This window comes from Pan paniscus, chromosome 5 (genome assembly GCF_029289425.2).
Source record: "Pan paniscus chromosome 5, NHGRI_mPanPan1-v2.0_pri, whole genome shotgun sequence".
In the NCBI taxonomy this organism is placed as follows: domain Eukaryota; kingdom Metazoa; phylum Chordata; class Mammalia; order Primates; family Hominidae; genus Pan; species Pan paniscus.
The window spans coordinates 153,060,657-153,069,592 of NC_073254.2; positions in this window are offsets into that span (position 1 = coordinate 153,060,657).

Sequence of the window (8,936 nt, forward strand, 5' to 3'; positions counted from 1 at the left end):
AAACAAAGATTTGTTCAAATTATTTATTTATTTCAACTGATGAATAGAAATTTCACATGTTTATAGTACACAGCATGTTTTGAAATGTGTATAAATTGTGAAATGGTCAATTCGAGCTAATTAACATCTACATTACCTCACATACTTATCGTTTTGGGGTAAGAACACTCAAAATCTACTCCCAACAATTTTTGAGTGTACAATACATTGTTATTAACTATAGTCAATGTGTTGTACAGTAGATCCCTTGAACTTATTCTTGAGAAATAATTTTTGAGGATACCCATAACTTAACACTATATTACTCGAAATCCTGGAAGTCCAGGGTTGTATTTTAGGTTCCATTGCTCTTCCAAAACACCTAACACAACAGGGTTTTGCAATAAGAACTCAGAAATATTTGCTGATTTGAAACAAATTCAATGCCAAGAAGTAGAGAGATGTATTTTCTACACACAAAAGGAGAAAATCATGTGGGTCCTTTTTTATAAAACTGTTTTTCAGTGAATCCATTAAATAATTGGAAATAAAGAAATCCAGACTCTAAGATATATAGCGTGGCCCCATTTAAATGATGCTAAATTAGCTGAAACTTAGGTACTGTAGCTCCCTCAGGACTTTCAAAGAGTTTTGGCTTGAATACAAGGCTCACAAAATACTATTAGCTAGGGACCTAGGGCATGTTTTCCAAAGGGCTGCTTGGTCCCTATTCATGTAAAACTTTGTTTATCCAGAAGTTTCATAATGTGCATTGCTCGACTCTGTCCACCTTTCTAGCATCCGATGACAGAGAAATCTACCTAACTAGTCTTAGTTAACACAATTATAACTTAAATATTAGTAAACTGTATTTTTCCATTAACCAAACAGTCCAGAATATCACATTTATATACAGAACATCTTTATGGTAAAAATTTGAACTGAACTGTGCCATTTCTGCTTCGTTTCTTGTCGTAACTATTTCCAACTAAGAAATTCACACACTCCAATCAAAATATTTTTCCTAACGATGGATATTTGTAAGCTTTTATTCCACAATATGAATGAATCCATTAGTTAATTGTAAATTTTACCCCGAAGAAAGGTATCAAGAAAAAGACTTTTATGTATATTTTGGTTTCTCAGAGATATTTTGATAGAATAGACATTGGTTTTAAAAGGGAATCACTTTGTTTCATGAAAATCTTCCATCCTTTATAGTCAAAGGTGAACATAGCATAGATTCACCAAATAATCTACTTCAGTGTGAAATACTTTGGTAGAATATTTGCTGCAGGAAGTTTTAGCAGGTTTAAAGACTCTTATGTCATGGATGTTCTTCTCATTTTATGTCACTCAGGTATTATGATCAGCATGAAATTTGTGTGTGTTTTTATTAACATATAATTATTATGCATATATAGTATGCAACTGTTGGTTGCCAGCACAAGGGCCATTTTCCTCATTTTTCTTAATCAACACCATTCTGATTTTTTCAGATATTTGACAATACTGCATTCAGGGAAGATGCACCCCTTGTCTAAATTTAGGGGATAAACCACGACTGTTTTAAGCCAATCCTTGCAATTCATCCTCCTTTGTCAGTGAATGTTCAGGGGGAAAATATGTGATTCATTTCCGGATAATGAGACACAAAGTAAGTAGGTTATAGGATTTCTAGGGAAATACCTCCTCCCTGATAACAAGAGAGATGTGCAAGGATTAATGTCCTTTTTATTCTTGCTTTGGAGGCAATACTGAGAGGAAATGATTGAAGCTGCTGCTACCAGCTTATGACCGCGAGAGGAAACCAAATTCTCCCTGAGCATTTGACTTCATTAAGCTGCTGAATTAACCAACCATGAAGTCCTCTACATTTGGACTTCTTGTTATGTGAGCCAAACACAAATTGATCTTTATTTATTTCACTATTTGCACCCCAAAACATCTTAACTGATAGATCATTAGCCATGTGTATCATTTAAGGGGCTAGTTTTATGCACTTACTTTATTCATCTATACTTGATGGAATTTTGTTTCCATAATTGTTAGCAATGGCAACTGTGAATAATGTTTAATATCTTGTGAAGACTTTTTATGTTTATATTTTTATGAAGTAGGCAATATTGTCTCCATTTTACTGATGCCAAAAGAGGGGCTTACAGAGTAAGTACATCAAAGTTACACAGCTGGTCAGTGCTAGAGCTAAGATTTGCTTCTAGATGTGTTTAACTTCAAAGAATGTGCTTTTAGTTACCATGCTGTACTTCCTCTCTACTGGGCAGTGATGCTGCATAGTATCATCTCACCCTTTCAGGTCTTTGTGTTCTTAATGCACTTCTCTTAGCTATCACTTTTTAATGTTTCCCTAAATCTTGCTTTCACCCATTATATTTAGAATTTTCTCAAGTAAACAGTGAAGTTGAAATAATTTTATAGTGAATTTACATACTCACCACCTAGACTCTGCCATTAACATTTTACTATACTTGTCCAATCAAATATTTTGTGATGTTTTACTATCAACCCAATCATGCCTTTTAAAACATTTTCTCCTTTAGTTTTTAGCCGATTTCTAACATAGGCTATATCTGCACATTTTCATTTATAGTGAAGTTGATGATCCCTTGCACGCTCGTTTAGTTTTCTAAGATCCAAGTGTTTTAAGTAGTTATTTGCATATAAATGATAACTTCTCTTTAGTATTTTGCTTCATGTTAGAATAATGTAATGGTGCAATGCTAGAATTAATGATTTAAAATAGTCATTATTATAACCAGGCCAGGTCTGAATTTGTGAGGTTCAGTATAGAAAGGGGATATGTGATGTCACTATAATAGACTCAGATTGTCTTTCATTTACGATTATGTTTACACGATGGTTAATAATTGTGTCATTACATACTTACTGAAACAGACAAAAGGCTTATAACATTCCTAAAGTAGTTCTGGTTCAGAGCACTCATGCCTATTTTTTCTAATTTTAAGAGTTTAAAGAGGTTACTCTCTTGATTCGCCAGCAAGAAAGTTGTGTTTTTGTGTGAGTGTGTGGGTGTGTGTGAGTGAAGCCACAGTTCTTTGTCTGAGACTCCCCTGTACCCTTTGCAATATGTTTCTGTTTCTGAACTTCTGGCCAGACGTACTTAGGCCAACAGAATAATTCAGCAAAGTTCTTTAATTCAGTTCTAACAGTCCAATTGGGAAATGTAAAAGAAACCAGGTTTGTAGCTTGGGTCTCCAGCCTCCCCTTTCTATTTCCATAGCTTCTAGTTTTTTGGTTGCTCATAACTAAAAGCCTTAGGGTGGGCAAGTGGTGATATTTTAAAACTTATTTTTATCTCCCTATCTTCATTCATATAAACAAATAGTGATAAGGCTCTTTTATTTTCTAGGCTTAAATATTCCATGTAATAAAGGAAAACGAATGTCTATACCAACTCTTTGATGCACAAGATATTATTATCTGGCTTTTAAAGTTTATTATTTGCTGTCTTTTCTCCTAAGGGAAAGCAATGCCTTGTTTTATTGTTCTGTGGTTTCTTTCCTTAATATTAATATTCTTTGCATTCTTATTGTCCACATAATACAAATATTTTATTATCATTCTCTCTCCTTGCAATGCATTTGCTGATCAATTACATGGTTATCACTTATTTTTCATTTTTTTAAACAAATATTTGTTGAACTCTTTTTTTGGGCAAGACACAGTCTGGGACATAGAGATAAAGCTGCCATTAATCCTGTCTTCAAGCAGCTTATACCTAATAATATGCAAAACTCCTTTCTATTTTATCTCCTTCTTTTATTTAATTCAAAATACAATTAGTAAAATATATTTGGTAGTAACAGATACTTTTATAAAGTTGTGGTTTCCTATCCTTTTTCTCCCCCATGATTGGATGGCTTTTTTTTTTCCCTCTCAACTATTTGATCTATGTGTGGAAATGGTATTACATATTACATGCTACCTTTAAAAATCAGAAACTTGAATAATTCAAGAAACAAGAGCCAACTTGCAATAAGTCCTGCAAAAGTAAAGTTTTTAAAGTAACGTTGCTTTGGTGCTTCAAAACCTGCCTGAGGAATGGGACCTGAGATTATCTCATATAGTCAAGGCCTGGTAAACATGCTCACACCGTTAGAAAGTGAGAGTCACGTATTATAATGAATACCCATAGTATCGTCCATATTTCCTTTACTCCAAAGAAGCGATTCTGCCTGGTGTCATGGGAAGAGCATAGGCTTGTAGTTGTTCAGAAATTGGTTTGAATCCTACTCCTCCATTTTCTTGTATCACACCTTACCATCTGCATTTATCTTGGCAGTCTGTCTTCTCCAGTGTTTTTTTTATTTTTTATTTTTATTTTTTTCAAGACGGAGTCTCACTCTGTCGCCCAGGCTGGAGTGAAGTGGCATGATCTTGGCCCACTGCAACCTCCGCCTCCTGGGTCCAAGCAATTCTACTGCCTCAGCTTCCCAAGTAGCTGGGATTACAGGTGCCTGCCACCATGCCTAGCTAATTTTTGTATTTTTGGTAGAGGCAGGGTTTCGCCATGTTGGTCAGGCTGGCCTCGAACTCCTGACTTCAAGTGATCTACCTGCCTTGGCCTCCCAAAGTGCTGGGATTACAGGTGTGAGCCACTGCGCCCAGCCTGTCTTCTCCAGTTTTATCCAGGGCTGGCTCCTCCTCCTCCTTCGGATGTTTGTTCAAATGTCTCTTCTTTAGTCAGGCCTCTCCTGTCCTCCCTCTGTCCTCTTTGTCCCTTACCCATCTCTGATTCTCCATCTCACTGATAAATACTATGAGGAAGATGAGCCCAGTGAAGTGAGTGTAGCAGGATGGGGAATCACTGGGCTTGTTATTTGGCATCTGTCTCTCCCAGTGGAATGTGGCCTCCATGGAAGCAGGGGCCTTTCTTTTCCCATTCACTGCAATTTCCCCAGGATCCATCTACAACAGTGCCTGGCACACATGAACTGGGCTCTCAAAATAACTGTTATTATTTTTAACCTCATGCCCAGGGATAGACTCTGCCCTCCTACTTTACAAAACAGTACAGTACCTGAGTTTCTCATGTTTTATCACAGGGCAGACTCGGAGTGATGTGATAATATACAATGCCTTAGTGCTTAGACAATTGTTTTGTTAGGTTTAGCTGATTAACTATTTCACTGGGATGGAGCCAATGAGTATAATAATACTGGCAGGTGTTTATTAATATTACAACCTTATTTCCTCCTGCTGTTCAGGATCGCTAGCTTCTAAACAGGCAGACACCTGAGCCTTTTGTGTGCCACATGACAGTCTTGTATTTTTTTCACAGGTGTTAAAACAAAACAGGGATCAGCAGATTTTGTAATCTTGTGTGCTATGAGCCAAGCAGAAGCTGTGCAGCTTGTTTTCATGGCACAGTTCACAGTGGCCAGAGAGGAATTAAGTAGGACATCACCAGGGGCACAACATACTTCTATTTATTTAATTAGGCCTGTGACCAAAGATCTGTTTAAAGTGAGTGGTGGAGTGATAGCAGGTAATTTTTTGAAATATTCCACATCTTCAGTTTTGCATTAGTTGTATCAGAAAATGTTCAGGAGTTAAAATAATTATATTCTTCATGATATTCAACATAATTTGTTAATGAAACCAGATTTCAAGTATTGAAAAACTTACAGTGGCATAGGCTTCCAGTGGTTACTCCTGCCATTTTTCTTAAGAAACTTATCTTTCAGAATGCTCGTTATGTAAGTTGCGCATTCAACAATTAGCATAAAACTCTTGCTATTTGTTTGATTTCCTTTGGCTCATTTCTTTTAGACTGAGAGAGATTCTAATATATGCTAGTGTTTTAAATGTTAATGAAATTCTAAAATTATTTTTAACCCTTGTATAGTCACTTCTTACAAAACCTGAAAATGTTGTGCAGCATTTGACATGACATAGAATGAGAAGTAGTAATTTATAGAGCTCTCACCATCCTTCATGTGTTACTCCAGGTGCTTTCTCAAGTACATATATAAATATACTATATAATATCACTCTTTCTCTATATATGTAAAAACATATATTACTCTATCTTTACCATAATCTAGTGCAATACATTGCAAATGATTAAAGTGAGTCCCTGAGAAGTACAGTAATTTGCTCAGAGTTGCACAGTGAATAAACAGTAGCACCAGTATATAAAATACTTTGTTCAACTCCCAGGTTCCTACCATTTCCATGGTACTAGGGTAATTTTCATAAGATTAAAAACATCAAAATTCCTTTAAATAAAGCATTTGAATGTAAATGCTGAAACAAATGAGAGCAAGGCAGATTTATGTAATAATGTGAGGTTCAAAATGCAATCACAACTAGGGTTAAAAAGAATGGTTCATGGAGCCAAAGAGAGACATTTCAGTGAGTCCAGGCAAGGCCAAGACAACTTGATGCTTCATGATGGTGGTTGTATTACTGGCAATTTTGTGAAATTTTCTTTGAGGCTGCATCAAATTACAATTTGAAAACAGAGTCCAAGTTTTGATTCACTTTTTCAAATCTAGAGAAATCTGGACACACAAAAAGGTTCTGGGGGCCTCTCCAAGGAGATGCTATGAAAGGAAGGATACAATGCCCACTTTTCCCACTGTCCATCAACGTTCCAGTGTTCTGGAAGCCCAAGACCTGATAAAGAGCAAATCAGCTAACAGTAGCAATAGCAGAATAGGGTTGGTTCACTTCCCTGCTGTTTGTCTCTTGGCCAACTATTCTTTTCCATACTTAATCTTACCAGTAAAAGCAAACCCACTCCAGTTCCTCAGAGTCTCTTCATTTTAATCTCACTTTTCTTCTATCTCCCACACAACTACCACCAAAACACGCACATGCACATATACCCACACAAATTAGAAACTGAATTAGTTTCTATTCTTTATTAATATTTATCATATTGGAATTTGTATTTTCTCTTTTAACGCAGTAGCAAGTTTCTTGGGCTTATTAAGGATATGGGATGTGAAAATACAGACTGCTTTCTCGCTAAGAAAGGACTTTGATCATTAAGAAATGAAGCTGGCTGTCTGAATTGAATGAGAGTAAGAGTGGGATAAGGCTCTCAGACATTTCTTCTGCAATTATACATTTATGCTTGACCAGGTTCTGCTATGATAACTTTATTTTTGAAATGATGCATTTTCCTTACACAAATAATATCCAAATCCTGAAAAATTCTTGGGAAATTATGACTTCCAGGACTAGAATTGAAACAATGCCAACCTGAAAGTTTTATAAATTGGGCTCAAAGTGTGAAATCCTTCCAGCTGTTAAATGCATCCCATATCAAATTTATTCACAGTTCTTCAGAATATTTCCTTCTGTCTGAAGACTCCTGCAAATATATATGCCTAGAAGCTAGGAGGTAAACATTCTTTTAAATCCTCTAAAGACTATGCAGAAAGCAAATAGAAAAATTACGTGTATACAGGTCATATTTTTAGATGGTTTTGTAAGCATTTTTCTGTGTGGCTTTCTTAGGCTCAGAATAGCTCTTCTAATACAAAATGAACTATGAGCTATAATCTGCCCATTTTATAATTTTGAAAGCTTTAGGCAATTGCATATAAGAAACTGTGGATTGCAGTCTTTTTTTAGTAGTCGTTGCTTCCAAAGACTGACACATTTCCCTGCTGATACAACAGCTGTATGAGTCCCTGGAAGCAAGGCATGCTCTCTTGACTTCCCCTTCAGCCTTAACCAATTTATTCTGCATAGAGCCTGGTCACATCCTCTAGCTTACAGAATGTAACTGATTCGTAGTCCAAATTCCCAAACTCTGTTTACTATTGAAGAATTCAAATTTTAACTTGTATTGGTGAGAAGCATAAGATTTATTTCGTAAGCTTTAAAACCTTTGACTTTCTGATCATCATTTTATATCCATGCAGGCTTCAGTAGCAGAATATCCCTAGGGAAGCAAGTACTTCTCCAGAAAAATGTAAGGTAAATTTTTTCTGCCTTACCAGATGCAAGAGAGGAAAGTATAGTGAATGGAAGATTGCCTTGATACCTGATCTGTGGACATTTTCCCAGCCTGTTTTGTGAGTCTGTCAAATCCATAGACCTTAAGACATACAATTCCTTAAGATTATTAACTGATTCCAGCTAGTATTTATTTTCATTCAATTCACAACTATTGTGAATATGTAAAACATTAATATCAAAAAATCTATGTGAAAGACTATGTAAGTTATTAAAATAATTTTATTGGCATCTCAAATCCTTATTTATTTATTTTTATAGGTGGCATCCCAGTTTTGCGACTTCTTGAAATCTTCCTTTTGCCTCCTGTTGCACCTTAATGGCCATTAGGAAATGGCCGTCATTGTATCAGGGGAGGTGCCAAGACCAGTCCTTTGCTAGTTTCTGGAGGATATTGCATTCTGGCTATAAAAGTAAAATGCTCATAATATTTATTTATGATTACAAACAAAAACAATCATTCATGGCCTTTACCAACATTAATATTTTAACATATCACTTGCTATTCTCATGTTCTATTCATTTTTAAAACAGAAATTTTGCTACATGCAACAATTATGGGAAATAGTCTTATAAATATGAAAGTTTGAAGCAACGAACAGAATTAACACATATAATTTACAGTTTGAGTGTCATTTAATACTTCTTTATTAATCCATGAGGCAAGTCTGTTCACAGTATAGTCACAGAGGTTGTCATATGGTAATAATAGATCTATAACATTAAGAAAACTATAAGAGATGTCCATTAAAAATATCTCCTTATATGTATTTTTACAACACATCATCAGCTTGTTTATGAACGAGGACACAAATCAAAATAATGACAGATTGCCCAGATTAGGTTAATCTGTACTTGATAATAGAATGTCTTTCATTTATTCATCATTCATTCATTTATTCATTCAACAAATGTTACTTAAATGTTCATGCTGTGTCAGG